General features: G+C 40.0%; 1 protein-coding gene across 1 annotated transcript in view; it reads right to left on the reverse strand.

The window, feature by feature from the left end:
* LOC127644522 (CUGBP Elav-like family member 5) overlaps positions 1 to 16,930 on the reverse strand; it is a 194,840-nt gene that overhangs the window by 160,010 nt on the left and 17,900 nt on the right. The gene's annotated exons all lie outside the window — the stretch shown is intronic.

Here is a 16,930-nt window from a genome sequence, read left to right on the forward strand (position 1 = left end):
GTGAAAGACAAAAACATTGAATAAATGTTATAAAAAGTGGCTTTAGAAGTCTATGTATTTTATTTCCATTTCACTGAACATATGCCATCACTAGCCTTGTGATGCTCAGGCAGGAGCAGGAACAAGAGGCAGACTGAAGACAATGATGAAACGGTGATGTGCAGAACCCAAGTGCAGTCTTTATTTACAAAGTGGCATCCAAGCGTGAAATTCCTCCAAGATGTGAAACATGAACATGAAGGTGAACTTGACTTAACTTGGCTTGACTATGTGGCTGTTCACGTAAGACGTGTTCTATATTAACGTGTTCGTTATTAAGATGCTCTTGTCAAGTTAAGATAAACTGCAGATTTAATTACAGGTACTGTATAATAAATCAGTTTATTCAGTCTGATGGACGATTGTGTCCCCACAATAAAAAGCAGCTCAGTCTCTATCAATCTAATAATACCAGGAATGGATAAAAAAAATAAAAAAAAGATTGTATTTTGAACTCAAAATGTGTTCAAAATGCACATTAGTGAAGGTGTGTGCATGGAGAAAACTAGTATTGCATTAAACCAGGAAGTAAACGCCTTTGCATAATCAGTGACGAGGGTGATTTGGAGGTTGCATTTGTTTCTTTAACATTACATTATTACTCTACTGATGGTTAGGTTTAGGTTTGGGGTTTGGTGGAAGAACAGTTTATACAATGTGCATTCCTCCTCACTGTTTTAGAGCCTGTACAGCAAACAACAACTCATTTCCTGACTCTCTTTTGGCGCCCCTCTGTGGTCAAAATACCCAGAAAATGCTGCCAACTACACTTACCACCTTGGCCACTGGGGGCAGTGTTTCGCATTTCATTAGGCACAGAAAGGTATTTCAGCTAAAGAAAGGTCAGCCTAATGTTTCTGATTTCACTGTGAGGTCAGTCTGATCTTTCTATCAACTATAGTTATGTCTTTATAATAACTTCTATTCATTTAACAAATATTATTATATTATACAATGCTCATTAGATTTTAAAATGTTGCTTTCAGAGGCTTTGTATGGAGTTAGGATGACAATAAGGTGCATTTCAAACTGTTCTGAGACCAGTGAAGACAGACAGCACACTGGAGGTTAAGTCATTCACTAATTAGGGAGCAAGGGAGCATCCTATAGCTTTCCTATGCAGCCTAGTGCATTCAATTGTAACTGCAGATGATGTTTGGACCACTCAACATGTTTGGCAGACATGGGACGATGGTAATCAGTACAATTTTCTAATGATACATTTTATTTTAACATGGTTGGCAGTGATTTGATGATGCTTGCCATTACTTTGAATCTGAATTATTTATTCAGCTTTTTAGAAAATCAGCTGTAATGTCTATAACGTCTCAAAAGCATGAATAACCAACACTCTTGGACAAATAATAAACTATGACAAAAATCTGACTTGCTATAGCATGAAATTACTTCACATTTCATAACTAAATTCCGCTGTCCACATAAGGGCTGAACTGGTAATCTGGCATACCGGACATTTTCCTGGTGGGCCGACGCACTTTGGGGATGATCAGGGGCAGAGTGGCCATCAGGAGAACCAAGCGTGCTGGTGGGTCGGCCGCGAAACGTGCCGAATGGGCCACGATAAGCTAAAATGAGCCGCCGCGTTATGCAGAACGGACCACAAAATGCACAATATGCAGAAAAGACCCCATTAGATCTTAAAGCCATTAGGGTTCTTCAAAGTGATATAAAACTAAAGCAATATCATGAATATTGTGATGATTTTAATGCAATGTTTATTTGGCCATTATAGGTTTGTAGATTACATTTGAATGAGACGTAACAGAGAACTCCAGTCTCATAAGCTTTGAAAAAGCAGCCTCTGAGCAATTAAATGTTTAAATCAAACTCAATTTACTGTCTTTGCATATATTCCACGAGGCCTGAACAGTGACTTTAGAGAGTGATCGTACAGACATACACAAACAACAATACGCTGATCTGGTGTGGTCATTGAGGATGAAGGACAACATAAAAAATTTGTCAGCAGAAATCACAACTCCATCTGCCAACACATACACACATGCGAAATACAATACATATACACACCAGTATGTATCACAGCATACATATGTTTAAACATGCCCGATAAAGTTCACTCTATCACACACAAACACACACACTTGCCTCAGGCCTATTCCAGCAGCACATCGCATTACTGCTGCACTTTGAAATTATAAAAAAAGAGAAACATACATGGGGGCGGGACTTAGTGACCTAGAATTCATAATCGTGGCATTGGATCGTTATTTGTTTTGATGTGTGACTGTTTGCACCTACATTGTAAGTCATCGCCAAGTGGCAGCAAACATGGACAAGCGCTCTCTCTCTCGCTCTCTCTCTCTCACGTTCTCTCTCTATCAGTCACTCTCTCTCTCTCTGTATGACTGTTATATAAAAGGCCTCATTCTCATATGTGGACTTCCATGCCATTGCCGAACACAAGAGCACACAGGAAAGACAACTTCCACTTAGATCAACCTGAGGGCTGTTCAAAGTGTGTCAAAGTGTAGCCGATGAGTTCATTCAAGTGGCTCAACAACCCATAAGAACCATACGAAATTGTGTTGTTCAAATGCATAATGTGCTTTTTAAATTTAAGCAAGCATCGATATTAACCCTCTGGGGTCTGAGGGTGTTTTGGGCCCTGGAGAAGTTTTGACATGGCTTGACATTTGTGCTTTTTTCAGTTGCTTAAAAACACATTAATGTCTAAAGTCTGATAACACTGTATTCAGCACAAACTGGGCAACAATAATATGTGAGCAAAATGTGTGTACATGTTTGTATTTTTGAGAAAATAATGTTTAGGCATGGTTTTTGAAAAACACACATTTTTAAGTCATTAAAATAAGGCCATATAACACATACTAAACATTTGTCCACAAGACTTTTGAGAACTGGATCTTGTAGCCTAGAGTTTTTGCTACAAAATGATGTGAAAACCATCCTGATCACTCATTCATACAAAACAATATAGTAATTGAACTTTTGTAAGACACTTTTAGTGTTAGAAAGGTCATATGCGAGGAGGCGTGAATGATCATGAATATTGATTGTAATTCACACCTGGGGAGACAAAAGACCCTCCCCTGGGCCTATCAATGATGAATGTGACAGAAAGAGAATGAATGTGAGGAGACTTGATGATTAAAATCAAGTTTTAAGTTAAAAGAAGTAAATCTAAAACAATAAATTTTCTTTACATAAAGACATTACTTAATTTTAGACCTACACTAACGTTTAAAAGAAGTCTCTTCTGCTCACCAAGGCTGCATATATTTGATCCAAATTTTTTTTACAATTTAAAAGAACAGTTTTCTATTTGAATATACTTTTAAATGCAATTTGTGATCAAAGCTGAATTTTCAGCAACATTACTGCAGTCTTCAGTGTCACATGATCCTTCAGAAACCATTACAAGTTGGTGATTTTCTAATATGGGCATATTTAAAGTGCATTTTACTCATTTAACCTGAACCCATATTTGCAAGCACAAGCTTTGTTGATGATAATGAGGCAGCATAAACACTAGTTAAAATATAATCAAAATATTCATATTATTTATATAACATATTTATTTCCTACAGCATACAATTTAAATACCTGCTTTAGCCGAAACAGCATTTAAATGTAACTAAAACTTGCCTATTAGGACATATTTCAAATTTCAATACTCTGAATCCTGGCTAGCATGTCTGGAAACAGCCCCACTAGTAAAATATGTACAACTAATGAAATCTAAATGACTTACTTGTCCGAAATTGTATCCTCGGCTAGATCAAGTCTCTTCAAAATACAAATGTTCATCGGAGTCCCGCTCTTCTTCTGAGGAAAATTATAATTATCCAGGAGTTTCCTTGCATGTGTATCGTGCTGTCTTTCAAATGTGCAGAAAAGTGAATGACTTTGTTTTTAAGGCACAGTCGGGTATCATATACCACAATAATATATAGAGACTTGGGAGTGAGCTCTTTTGACTTGGGCCAGTAAGGAACCACCTTGCAACTAGGGGTGTGAGATATATATCGTTTGCGATAATATCGTGACTGTTGTTTAAACGATATGCACAATCATATTATCGAGTATGTCACTCATGTTCAGAAACCAATCAAATTGCTGCACGAGGTGGTTTGGTTTTGAAAGGTCAGATGTTAGTCAAAAGATGCCGATCTGCAAAATGTGCCGAAAATCGGTTACTGTCAAAAGCAGCTCGACGACCAATCTTTTTCATCATCTTCGAACTACCCACCGCACTGAATATGATGATTATGAAAAGCTTCGCGAGTCAGCCGAACACGACACCTGCAGCTCACAGGGTACAATTTAAAAAACACACGCAACAAACGTTGGCTGATTCATTTACCAAGAAAGTTCCTTACGACAGAAAAAGCGACAGATGGCAAGATATAACAAACGCTGTCACCAATTACATTGCCAGAGACATGGTGCCAATTCAAGCGGTTGAGAGAGGTGGTTTTAAACAGCTTTTAAAGACGTTAGACCCAAGATACACACTGCCTGGACGAAAATACTTCAGTGAAACAGTGCTGCCTAAATTGTATGAATCATGTCGCCAAACTCTGGCGCATGAAGTGCAGAAGGTTTTACATTTTGCCACAACAACCGATTTGTGGACAAGCAGAACGTCAGAGCCATACCTCTCCCTGACAGCACATTTCATTGATGAAACTTGGCAACTCCAAAGCTACTGTCTGCAGACATCGTACTTTCCAGATGACCACACAGGCGACATAATTGCTCAAGGTCTAAAAGATGCGCTGGCATCATGGTCGTTGCCCGAAGATCGCATGGTTTGCATGACAACAGACAGCGGGGCTAACGTTGTCAGTGCACTGCGGATTAACAACTCGCAGCGGCTTCCTTGTTTCGGCCACAGGCTTCATATTGCCATTGGTAAGCAATTTTATTTTTTGGAATGATTAAAAATACAAATAAAATAAGCAAAGTTGTTTTAGAACTGTAATATAACCAAATAAAATGACAGGAATATATATATATATATTAGTAGTATTTAAAAAAATTATTTTATATATATATATATATATATATATATATATATATATATATATATATATATATATATATATATATATATATATAGTAATATAGTAATATAAAATAATATAAAGTGTCATTCATACCTTCACACTTTGAATGTTCAATGGATGTTTTATTTTAAATGTTTTCCAGAGAGGAGCATCGCGGGACCCTAGAATAGACAGAGCGATTGGAGTTTGCAAGAAAATGGTTGCTGCTTTTTTCAGCAGCTGGAAAAAGAAAAAAGCTCTTGCTGATGCACAAGAGCAGCTGAAGCTTCCTCAACACAAACTGATCACAGAGTCACCAACAAGATGGGGCTCAAGACAGCGCATGATTGAGAGGTTTCTTGAGCAAGAAAAGGCCCTTCGTCATGTTTTAACTGCAGACAAAAAGCACAGGCACCTTGTGCCAACATGGCAAGATGTTGAGGTGCTGGAGGCAGTAAGCAAAGCACTTGGTCCTCTGCTAGAGTTTACTGACGCTCTGTCAGGTGAGCAACTTGTAACAGTTTCTTACTTAAAACCTGTGTTGTCCTTGTTCAACACTGAAGTTCTGGCGGTGAAGTCTGAAGACACAGAGCTTACCAAAAAAATCAAACAAACCATTTTGGAGTACCTGAACACCAAGTACTCTGAAGACTGTGTGGAAGAGCTGTTGAGTTTGGCATCCACACTTGACCCACGGTTCAAAAACCGCTATAACAACGATGGCAGGATCAAAACCATTGGGACAGCAGTGATTGCAGAACTCATAGCTATGGTGACCGAGGAAGACAGCCCTAACCCAGGCCCATCAACTGCTTCTGCTCAGACTACAACAGCGAAACCTGAAGCAGGTGACGCCACTGAGCCAGCAAAAAAGACAAAAAAGTCTTTTGGCAGTTATTTCAAGAAACCACAGGAATTCAGAGGCGAGTCTCTGCACATTGCTATAGAAAAGGAGATCCAGAGCTACTTAATGATACCAGAGGTGGACGGTGACGTAAACCCACTTGACTGGTGGAAAACACAAGAAATAAATTTCCCCAGACTTGGGAAACTAGCAAAAAAGTACCTATGCATCCCTGCCTCAAGCAGCCCTTCTGAGAGGGCTTTCAGCACAGGAGGAAATATTGTTACATGTCACCGTGCAGCTCTCAAGCCAGATGCTGTGGACAGGCTGGTGTTTTATCACACAACTTGAAACGCATGTAGATCCAAAGAAGCCCAGTTAATGGCAAAAAATGTTCAAGCTGCTGAAAGCCTGTTTCCTCTGTTTTAGTGACTTTTACATTATAGTCTTTAAATCGTAGACTTTGTTCACAGTAGAATCATTTGTTTACATGTATATTTTTTTCTTTGGTGCAATATTTGACAAATCTGAAGGGTTTCTAATTTTACAGCTGTTACACCTGTTTACTTTTCGTGCAATATTGGACAGAACTTGAAGTCAGTAATTTAATTAAAAGGATACTATGGGCTAGTTTTTTGTATTTTTGACAAAAGTTTGCATTAGATACTTTTATTATGATGTGGTATTCTGCACAGTTCACCTTACAGCAGAGCAGTGATTTGTGTTGTTTCTACTTGAATGCTTCAGTTTGAAATAAATACCCTTTCCAACAATGTTTCAATTAGTAATATATCAATATACTACTGACAATGTAAAACGGAGCTAGTAAAAAAAAGACATTTACAAACACATTTTTGAATAATGCAAAATATCGTCTGATTATCCTTATCGGCAAAATCCCCAAATATATCGAGATATCATTTTTTGTCAATATTGCACACCCCTACTTGCAACCACCCAGAAAGACCTAGCAACCACATAGCAACATGCTAACAGCCACTTATCACACCTTAGCAACCACATAGCAATGCTCTAGCAACCACCTATGATGGCATCCCTTTCAAAAATCAAGAGTCCGTGGCATATTTGCCGCAAACTCACTGCAAATTTGCAACTGTTCATTTTCACATTCAAATTAGATTTGGCAACAATGGACAATTTGTCACAAGTTTGCAACAAAGGTTTGCTGCAGGTTCACCAGTAACGGTGAAGAGCTGCAAACTTCTGGCAAACATTTGCAAGATATTTGTGGCAAGTTTGCGGCTAGTTTGCCAGAACTCAAGTTTTCTAGAAGCAAGCACTATACTTATTTAATTGTATTTTATAAAAAATAAACAATTTACATTTACATTTATGCATTTGGCAGACGCTTTTATCCAAAGCGACTTACAGTGCACTTATTACAGGGACAATCCCCCCGGAGCAACCTGGAGTTAAGTGCCTTGCTCAAGGACACAGTGGTGGTGGCTGTGGGGATCGAACCAGCGACCTTCTGATTAACAGTTATGTGCTTTAGACCACTACGCAACCACCACTCCCAATTAAACTACAACTCTCCAAAATTCAGCAAGTTTTTGCTCTTATCAGCCAACCGACTCTAGTTCTTGTGTTTCAGGTTGCCTAGCTACAGCTGACATGTGACGCTCATTTGGAAAACTCTCCTGCATGAACCGAAGGCAGAATTTAGCCAGAATCAATGCCAATGAGTTTTAAAGAGGAAGTACATTGAGTGAGCACTTCTTTTAAGAGCAGTTAGACACAGCTGAGGAAATCTTTTCACACCAGAGACCATGAAAGAATACATAAAATGAGATGGTAAATGGTCTACACTTAGCGCTTTTTTTAACCTTAGAGGTTACCAAAGCGCTTTACACTGTGTCCCAATCACCCATCCACACTCACATTCACACACCAATGGCGGTAGAGCTGCAATGCAAGATGCTAGCCTGCCATTGGGAGCAACTTGGGGTTCAGTGTCTTGCCCAAGGACACTTTGGCATGTGGAGTCGTGTGGGCCGTCAATCAAACCACCAACCCTGTGATTGGTAGCCAATCCACTCTACCACCTGAGCCCTGAGATCTCTTTAATATCTCAATTGTTTCTCTAAAACAGCAATGGGATTAAAAGGAAATCTAAATGAGACATTTGCTTATCAACAGGGCTCCAACACTATAAAGATGAAGATTTTTTAATTAACTTTATGGACATAACAATCACAAAGAACAATTTCAAGTCGATTTAAGAGCTGAGTAACTGAAAATTATTATTCAGTACAACATTTAATCTCACGTGTCTCTAGAATTTCAGAGGAGATCTCAACAATGTCTCAGACTTGCTTCAGATTTGCCAAATACCAAAATACCAAAAGTCAGCAATCAAATTTCAGATAACTCAAGATTAAAAAAATATATATATATATATTTCGAGATCAAAGTATCTGAGCAGCAAAAAAAAAAGAACTATTAGAATAAACATCTACAACAAACACTATATTGCAACATGAAAGAGCAAACTCTGAGCAATAAAATGTGGCAGTGTTAAAGAAGACAGCTCCGTTTAAGCAGACTAAATGACTCTGAACTCTGAGCATGTTAGAGGAACAACTATTGCCTGTAAAACAAGACAGCTAAGCATCCAAATGTGCCACCGCTATGGTTGGCCATTGGCAGCATTGTGTGTGAGTGTGTGTGTGATTCTGAAGCTGGATGAAATTGCATTTTTTCCTCATTACACTTACACTGATAACAGGTTTGCTGCCGTTTCTATGGCAACTATAGATCCCTCAAGCTGGGCTGTGCTGCTATCTAGAGAACAGCAGATACACACTGACACACACACACACACACACTGTACAGATACACATCTTGTGTAACTAGCTGAGCTGTATGAGATTCACTACCAGCTGTGATCCTTCCCAAAGCCAGAGTCATTGATAATATGCAACTACATCTATTGCGATGAATAACATCATAGGCCCCTCTATAAGACCTCTGTTCGGTCAGGAAAGGAGGAAGCTGGGACCCGGTTGAGCAGACAACAAAGTTTTAATGATACATATGAACTTCAACATAACATAAAAGACACACACACAAACATAACTCTGTGTGTGTCTCTCTCTCTTTCTCACAGGCGTCTCTGGCCCCCCCTTATCTCTCTCTCCCACTGATTAGGTGACTCGGCGCCGGCCGTGCACCCTCACTACTTGTCATAGCACCTTATATACACATTCTGCACCAATAATGCTGCCAAGTCAGCCAATGACTTAAAGGGATAGTTCATCCAAATGTAGATGTTAGAAAGTATGTAATCCTCAGTCACCATTTACTTCCATTGCATTCTCTTTAGGCACCATAATGACGTGCACTGAAAAAAATATTTTCTCTCAAAACGTGTTTTCTATGCTTTCAATCAAATGCACTTTACTAAACTTTGCACTCTTCTCGATTACATTATGTAGGGCAGAGGTTTGGGGGGCTCCAGAGAGCCCCAGGGGAAGCGCGGCGTGAGGGAAAAAAATACATGACTGTTCGGTATGATCACGAATATTTAAAGTTTGAAATATTTTCGTGGACCGGTCACGATGATGCGCCGCTGCCACAGTGTGTTATTAGAAAAGAGGTGATAGCAAATGATAATTTGAGAGACAGTAAGCTCCGGTGTCACATTGAGGCCAAGCTCTAGTCTTGTGGCCAAGCGACTGGAATTATTTGACAAAAATCTGAAAGAATTGTGTGGCAGCGGGGGCGTGGTCAAGCGCCCGTCCGGGAGAGGAAAGCGGTACGGGCGCTGTCTCTAATTCCAGTGAGCACGAGGAGAGCGGCATAAAAGCAGACACAGAGCCTCCAGTCGAGAGAACCCGACAAGCCAACCCAGTGTGCTTGTGTTGTGTGACATTTTTGTAAACCTTTGTGAGAAAAACGGCAATTAAAGCCTTACCTTTTTATTGAAGCCTCGTTTCCTGTCCTCCTTCCTGTGAGGGTTGTTACACTGGTGCCGAAAGTTGAGCTTCCCCGGACAGGAGAGGAATTAGGTGGGCTGCCCACTGTTCGAGCGGCCAGCCCCAGATTTCTGCCGTGCGCTCGAACAAATCGAGGAAGGCCTCAGGATCATCTGCTGCCCCCATCTTCTGTAACGTGGGCAGGGACAGCGTAGCGCGGGTGTCCGGGGTCGCGGTTGTGGCCGACGCAGTCTCCTGGCTGAGGAGGCTCCGGATGGTGTGCCGGTCCTCTGCCTGAGCCCGCATGATTTAAAAAAAATGGCGATCTTGGTCCTGCCGGAGCTCAAGCAGGGATTGCTGGTGGCTTTGGTGTAACGTTGCGAGGGACTGGAGGACCTCCGCCAGCTGGGAGGACTCTGGCGACCTTTCTCCATGCTTGGAACTTTTTAATTCCTGGGTTTCGGCACCAGTGTAAGGCTTCAACAAAAAGGTAAGGCTTTAATTGCCGTCTTTCTCACAACGGTTTACAAAAATGTCACACTGGGTTGGCTTGTCGGGTTCTCTCTTGCTTTTATGCCGCTCTCCTCGTGCTCACTGGAATTAGAGACAGGTGTTTAAGCTTTAGCTCAGGTGTAAGCGCCCTTACCGCTTTCCTCTCCCGGACGGGCACTTGACCACGCCCCCGCTGCCACAAATTGCAAACACAAAAGAGAGTAATCCAGACTTATAGCTCTGTTAATACTAAGGTGACTGAAGCATCATATCGTGTTGCTTTACAGATTGGACTGAGTTTCCCCCACCTCTCTCGAAATGTGATGCAAGTCCTCATCCCCTTCATCTCCACTTATGTGAGTGCAGGTTTTCCGCTTCGACCCTGCTTAAAAGCAAATATCAATCAAGGCTACAGGTGGAGGACGATATACGTTTATTCCATTCTACCTTGCAGCCCCGCATCGATCACCTGTGCACATAAAAATGTCGGACTCATTGTTCCCACTGATGTAGGAGCGATGACAATGAAGAAGCAAAATCGGCAATCAGAATTGTTTTTTGATTTTTTGTGATTTTTACGTATTTTATACTATGACAAAACAGCGCTGTCCATAGCTGATGTTGTTTGATGTCTGATGTTGATGTTTTCAAAGTTGAATTGGCTTAAGTAGCCTAAACTCTCCAAAATAGCTTTTAGCTTGATCTGGGCTAAAGAAGCACAGTTTATCATACCATTGTTGTCAAATTTTACTGCTGATTTCAAATATGCTCTTTGATCGTAACCTTAACCAACCGTTTAGGAGATTTAGTTCTTTCTCCATTCAAGTAGAAAGGTGATGTACTGTTATGCCACTTGTTTATAGAAAAGAGCTGCCCTTAAACTGCCCATAAACTGACTTGCCTTGAAAGGGACTTTGGTATGTACTTTGGCGAAGTAAATACTTTTTACTGTGATGTAGAAGTAAATCAGCATGCAGTCTGGGTCTTGTTCTTGTAATCCCCATCTATTGAAGTTCTTGAATGCCACCCCATGTTTTTCTCTTTCATTCCTTAATTTCTTTAAATATATACCGACTGTGTGTCGACTTTCCTTTTCCCCTGTTATCACTGTGTCTTCCTGTGAATCGATCCTTAAGGGATTGTTAAGCTTTACTGAACTAAACCGAATTAAAGAGAGTTGAGCTAAAAGAAATCAAAGCAAATCTAATCAAACTGAATTATATTTTATTAAATCAACTTAAAGTGAGCGGAATTGATTTTGAATACATTTAACTAAATCGTGTCAAAAGGAATTATCGCCAAACTGTTGCACCATCGAGGGACAGAAATGCTGTGCAACTATAGTTTGAGAATGCAAATACAGGGTCTTAAAGCTGACATGAAATCATAATTCACACTACTTTATAAATGCGCATTTTCAGTCAAATTATTCAAATGTCATCTGTAAAAGGGGTCATGACATGAGGAACCAAATTTTCCTTGATCTTTTAGTATAGTGGTCATTTTATTATAAAAACATACTGTAAGTTTCAGAACTCAAAACTTCCTCCTCACTGCAAAAAGATTAAAACCAAGCTGCCAACATGACTCGTTCTCTACTTCCTCCATATTGTGATGTCACACTGTAGTAGACATTTTCATCTGACCGCCTCCACAACCACACATCAACACCTACTTTACCTTATCACTTCAGAGCCCCACCCAGTAGCAGTGAGCAGTGAGATGGCAGGTCAGTCAAAAGCAGAGAGCCAGTCGTGTGTGTGTGTGTGTGTGTGTGTGTGTGTGTGTGTGTGTGTGTGTGTGTGTGTGTGTGTGTGTGTATGTGTGAGCGTGTATTTATCACTTTGTGGGGACCAAATGTCCCCATAAGGATAGTAAAACCCGAAATTTTTGACCTTGTGGGGACATTTTGTCGGTCCCCATGAGGAAAACAGCTTATAAATCATACTAAATGATGTTTTTTGAAAATGTAAAAATGCAGAAAGTTTTCTGTGAGGGTTAGGTTTAGGGGTAGGGTTAGGTTTAGGGGTAGGGTTAGGTTTAGGGGATAGAATATAAAGTTTGTACAGTATAAAAACCATTATGTCTATGGAAAGTCCCCATAAAACATGGAAACACAACATGTGTGTGTGTGTGTGTGTGTGTGTGTATGTGTGTGTGTGTGTGTGTGTGTGTAAAAAGCTTTACAAATATTATAAGTGAGTCATACATATTCAAATAACAACAAAAATCCATGTTATTACTAGCGGTCGACCGATATGGGTTTTTTTAATGGTAGATGCCGATATATATCACACAATTGAATATAGTAAATAACATAAACATAGAATTGCTAAAAAATAGTAAACTCTTATTTAGCACTATATTTACTAATTTTCACACAAAACTTTAACTTTGTAAAAAAATAATCTAAAAAAATATATATATTGGATTTTAAAATGGTAGATTACAGTTTCTTCTGATTTCTGTTTAGTCATCAAATTCTATTTATTTGCACATTAATAAATTGTTAATATATTAGGAAGAAGTACAGTACACACAGTATTCCAGCAACCATGGATGGCATGTCCACGTTATAGTAATGTATAGTGAATAAGACATTGTGATGAGGAGGAGGGCATGGCCAGGCCGTGAGGGTGCATGGCTGTCGCTGAATCAGCAGGAGAGCAAGATAATGAGGGGGCAGAGATGCCATATTGAGAGAGAGAGAGATGCACGCAGCCGTGCTGCATGCGTGTCTGTTTGTTTATGTTTTATATTGTTTTAAGTTAATTTATATCATTCAATTTTACGTTGACCGTTCAGGCGGTTCCCGCCTCCTCCTTGATTGTACTTATACCGTTACAGACATTTACTCATAGCACATGTGAAGCGCATTTACCTTGAAGTTGTACCTGAGACTATTTAGCAGAGGCAGGCCACTTCTATTAAATTTAAAGGGAATAATAAGAACGCCCAACTGCAGCCAATGGTCAACGGATGTAGATAGGAAGTCCCGCCTTACAAGTAAAAGAGCCAATCACCTGTGAGATACAGAGATCTCGTCAATCAACTTGAGAATGCGCATGAGCTATAAAAGCTGGGAAAATTGCTTTAATATTTTGCGTAATTGAGGTAAAGAAGCACCCTTTATGATACCGGTGTTGTCAGATTTTACTGCTGATTTGAAATATGTTCTTTGATTGTAATCTTGACGAACCGTTTCGAGATTTTGGTCTTTCTCCATTCAAGTAGATAGGAGCTACACTGACATGACTGGAAATAGTCTCCGGGAGCGTTCCAAACATGGCCGACAGTGGACTGACTTGCTAGAAATAACTTTAGTTGCACTCACGCGTTCGTGCAGATTCAGCATGAGCCTCAATCTCCTGACAGATTTAATGGCCTGGATCACTTCCTTGGATTGCCACAGATGGACCATCATGATTTGTGAATGAGAGGTACTTTTTATCCAGATACTGAAGTTTTTGATTCTGGCTGATATAAAATGTGCTTCAGAGGAAGATATTATATAAGCCCTCGACGAGAAGAAACCGGTGGATTTTTGTGAGGTTCGTGAATTACATCATTTTAAACGAGATATCTGCATACTTGCAGATGGTATATAATAGAGGTTTTATTGATATTTGCCTTTTATCATTAGAAAAGTTACTGGGAAAAGTTGATGAAAGACTGTTATATGCTTCAGAGGAAGATTTATGAGCATTCCACAGGATGCTGGATCTGCTGAAGTTTTGTGAGGTTGGTTTATTACATCTGTTTAAACGAGATATGCGCATATTTGCAGACGGTATATATGATATTAATTTGATTGATATTTGCCTTTTTATCATTAGACAAGACAGTTAAGGGTACAGGGAACTGTTGAGGAGAGAAGGAGAATGAAACATGTGAGCACTTTAACATTATGAGCTCAAACATGTCTGCTGTGGCTATTATATGCGGATCAGTTAAATGACACTGTGTTGCACACCGGTCTATTATTGTAGTAACATGATGGCACGTATCAACAAAATGGACTGTGACTGTTCGTTTACATGTCTCAGATGCTTCACATGCAAGCAGGCGATTCTCAGCGCCCTCAAGAAGTAAATCGGCCAAAGGGGAAAATGTATCGGCCGATGCCGTTAATTAAAAAAGTCAGAACTCGCCAATGTGTCGGTTGACCACTAGTTATGACCCCTTTAAATTCCCCACTAAGCTTTTTCATGGACTTTTTCAAGCACCAAATAGTCCCAAACTTGAGATCAACAGGGATTCATATTTGTGAATGCTGTGATTTTTTTTATACCACATCTAATCTCATTCTGCTCTATTCGTTTATTTGAAATGGAAAAAATAATGGTCTTTCTGTCCCAATTGTCCAACAGTCTAGCATGAATGCAAAACAAGTGTGAGATTCGATGTTCACACATAGTCTCTCTCATTTTCCTGTTGTGACCTCTCGCACCCTGATGCTCGCTGTATGCACACACTTAATGGAGATGCGGGAACTTTGCTGGGGTGTTTGTGGCTTTCTCTTCAACATACACACATGAACGCACATACGCCCGGGGCTGTCATGATGACCCGAGTCACCCTGTTCATGTATTCCAACTCTGTCTCTCACTCTTTACTTCCCTTTCCTCTAAACTTGACTTGCCCTGGCATATATTACTCTATTCATCTTTAAGACGTTTAGTAAATGCACTTTTGGCCCAGGTGACTTACAGAAAAGAAACTCCCTCCAAAACCTTTTTGAAACTCACTACTTTATTCATTTTTCTACTAAAAATGTCCAACAGTAAATATAAATGCATCACAGGAGAGTTATTTTTGTCGTCAACAAATGTCATGTCCAACACATCACAAATTATGCATTTTTGACACCATTATGTGGAAATTACATTTCAAACATTTTTGGAATAGAATATCTGTCTTTCTATGGCCATTTTCAAAGCTAGCATTTTATGTATACTAAATAGAATTTAATAATATTTTTGCCCTATTTTTTACAAAGTTTGAATGGACAACATGCACAATAAAATATGTACCTTGATTTTTCTCTTTGGTAACCATTTATACGAACTTCTGGAGGAAAAAAAAAACATTGTAAATATTGTTGGATATATATACACACAAACAAAGACAAAGATCCCCCATTTACAGACTGTAGGGGTAAGTGCTGTTATCGAGCACCTATGAAGGCCAGAACAGTACACAAGGGGGTGGGTGGCCAGCACCACGCCCAACCGCCTTTGTCTCCCCATTGGTGATGTTTTACACACTGCACCAGGTACTCATTTTAGGCTGAGTCGACCTAGGGGAGGCCCAGGACCGGTTCAGATAATCATTACTGGTGTTGGCCATGAGCGGGAATTGAACTCGGGTCGCCAGGTTTGTAGCACAGTGCGCTAACCACTACACACTCACTCACTTGTTTAACTTGGGTCAAACGTTTTGGGGAGCCTTTCACAAGCTTCTCACAATAAGTTGCTGGAATTTTAGCCCATTCCTTCAGGAAGAATTGGTGTAACGGAGGCCTACTTGCTTGCGTTTTTCAGTTCTGCCTACAAATTGTCTATCAGATTGAGATCGGGGCTTTGTGATGGCCAATACCTTTACTTTGTTGTCCTGAAGCCATTTTGCCACAACATTGGAGGTATGCTTGGGGTCATTGTCCATATGGAAGACCCATTTGCGACTGAGCTTTAACTTCCTGGCTGATGTTTTGAGATATTGTTTCAATATATCAACATAATTTTCATTCCTCATGCTGCCATCTATTTTGTGAAGTGCACCAGTTCCTCCTGCAGCAGAGCACCCCACAACATGATGCTGCCACCCCCATGCTTCACGGTTGGGATGGTGTTCTTCAGCTGGCAAGCCTCACCCTTTTTCCTCCAAACATAACAATGGTCATTATGGCCAAACTGGCTAATTTTTGTTTCATCAGACCCGAGGATATTTCTCCAAAAAGTAAGATCTTTGTCCCCATGTGCACTTGTAAACTGTAGTTTGGCTTTTTTATGGCAGCCTTTCAGGTTATGCTGATATAGGACTCATTATACTGTGGATATAGATACTTGTCTACCTGTTTTTCCAGCATCTTCACAAGGTCCTTTACTGTTATTCTGGGATTGATTTGCACTTTCTGCACCAAACTACATTCATCTCTAGGAGACTGAATGCCTCTTCTTATTGAGTGGTATAATGGCAGCATGGTCCCATGGTGTTTATACTTGTGTAGTATTGTTTGAACAGATGAATGTGGTACCTTCAGGCATTAGGAAATTGCTCCCAAGATTGAACCAGACGTGTGGAGGTCCACAATTCTTTTTTTGAGGTTCTTGGCTGATTTCATTTGATTTTCACATGATGTCAAGCAAAGAGGCACTGAGTTTGAAGATAGGCCTTAAAATACATCCACAGTCACACCTCCAACAATTATCCTATCAGAAGCTAATTGGCTAAAGGCTTGTCATCATTTACATTTTACATTTATGCATTTGGCAGACGCTTTCATCCAAAGCGACATACAGTGCCCTTATAACAGGGACAATCCCCCCGGAGCAACCTGGAGTTAA

The sequence above is a fragment of the Xyrauchen texanus genome, chromosome 6 (assembly GCF_025860055.1).
Source record: "Xyrauchen texanus isolate HMW12.3.18 chromosome 6, RBS_HiC_50CHRs, whole genome shotgun sequence".
Lineage (NCBI taxonomy): Eukaryota > Metazoa > Chordata > Actinopteri > Cypriniformes > Catostomidae > Xyrauchen > Xyrauchen texanus.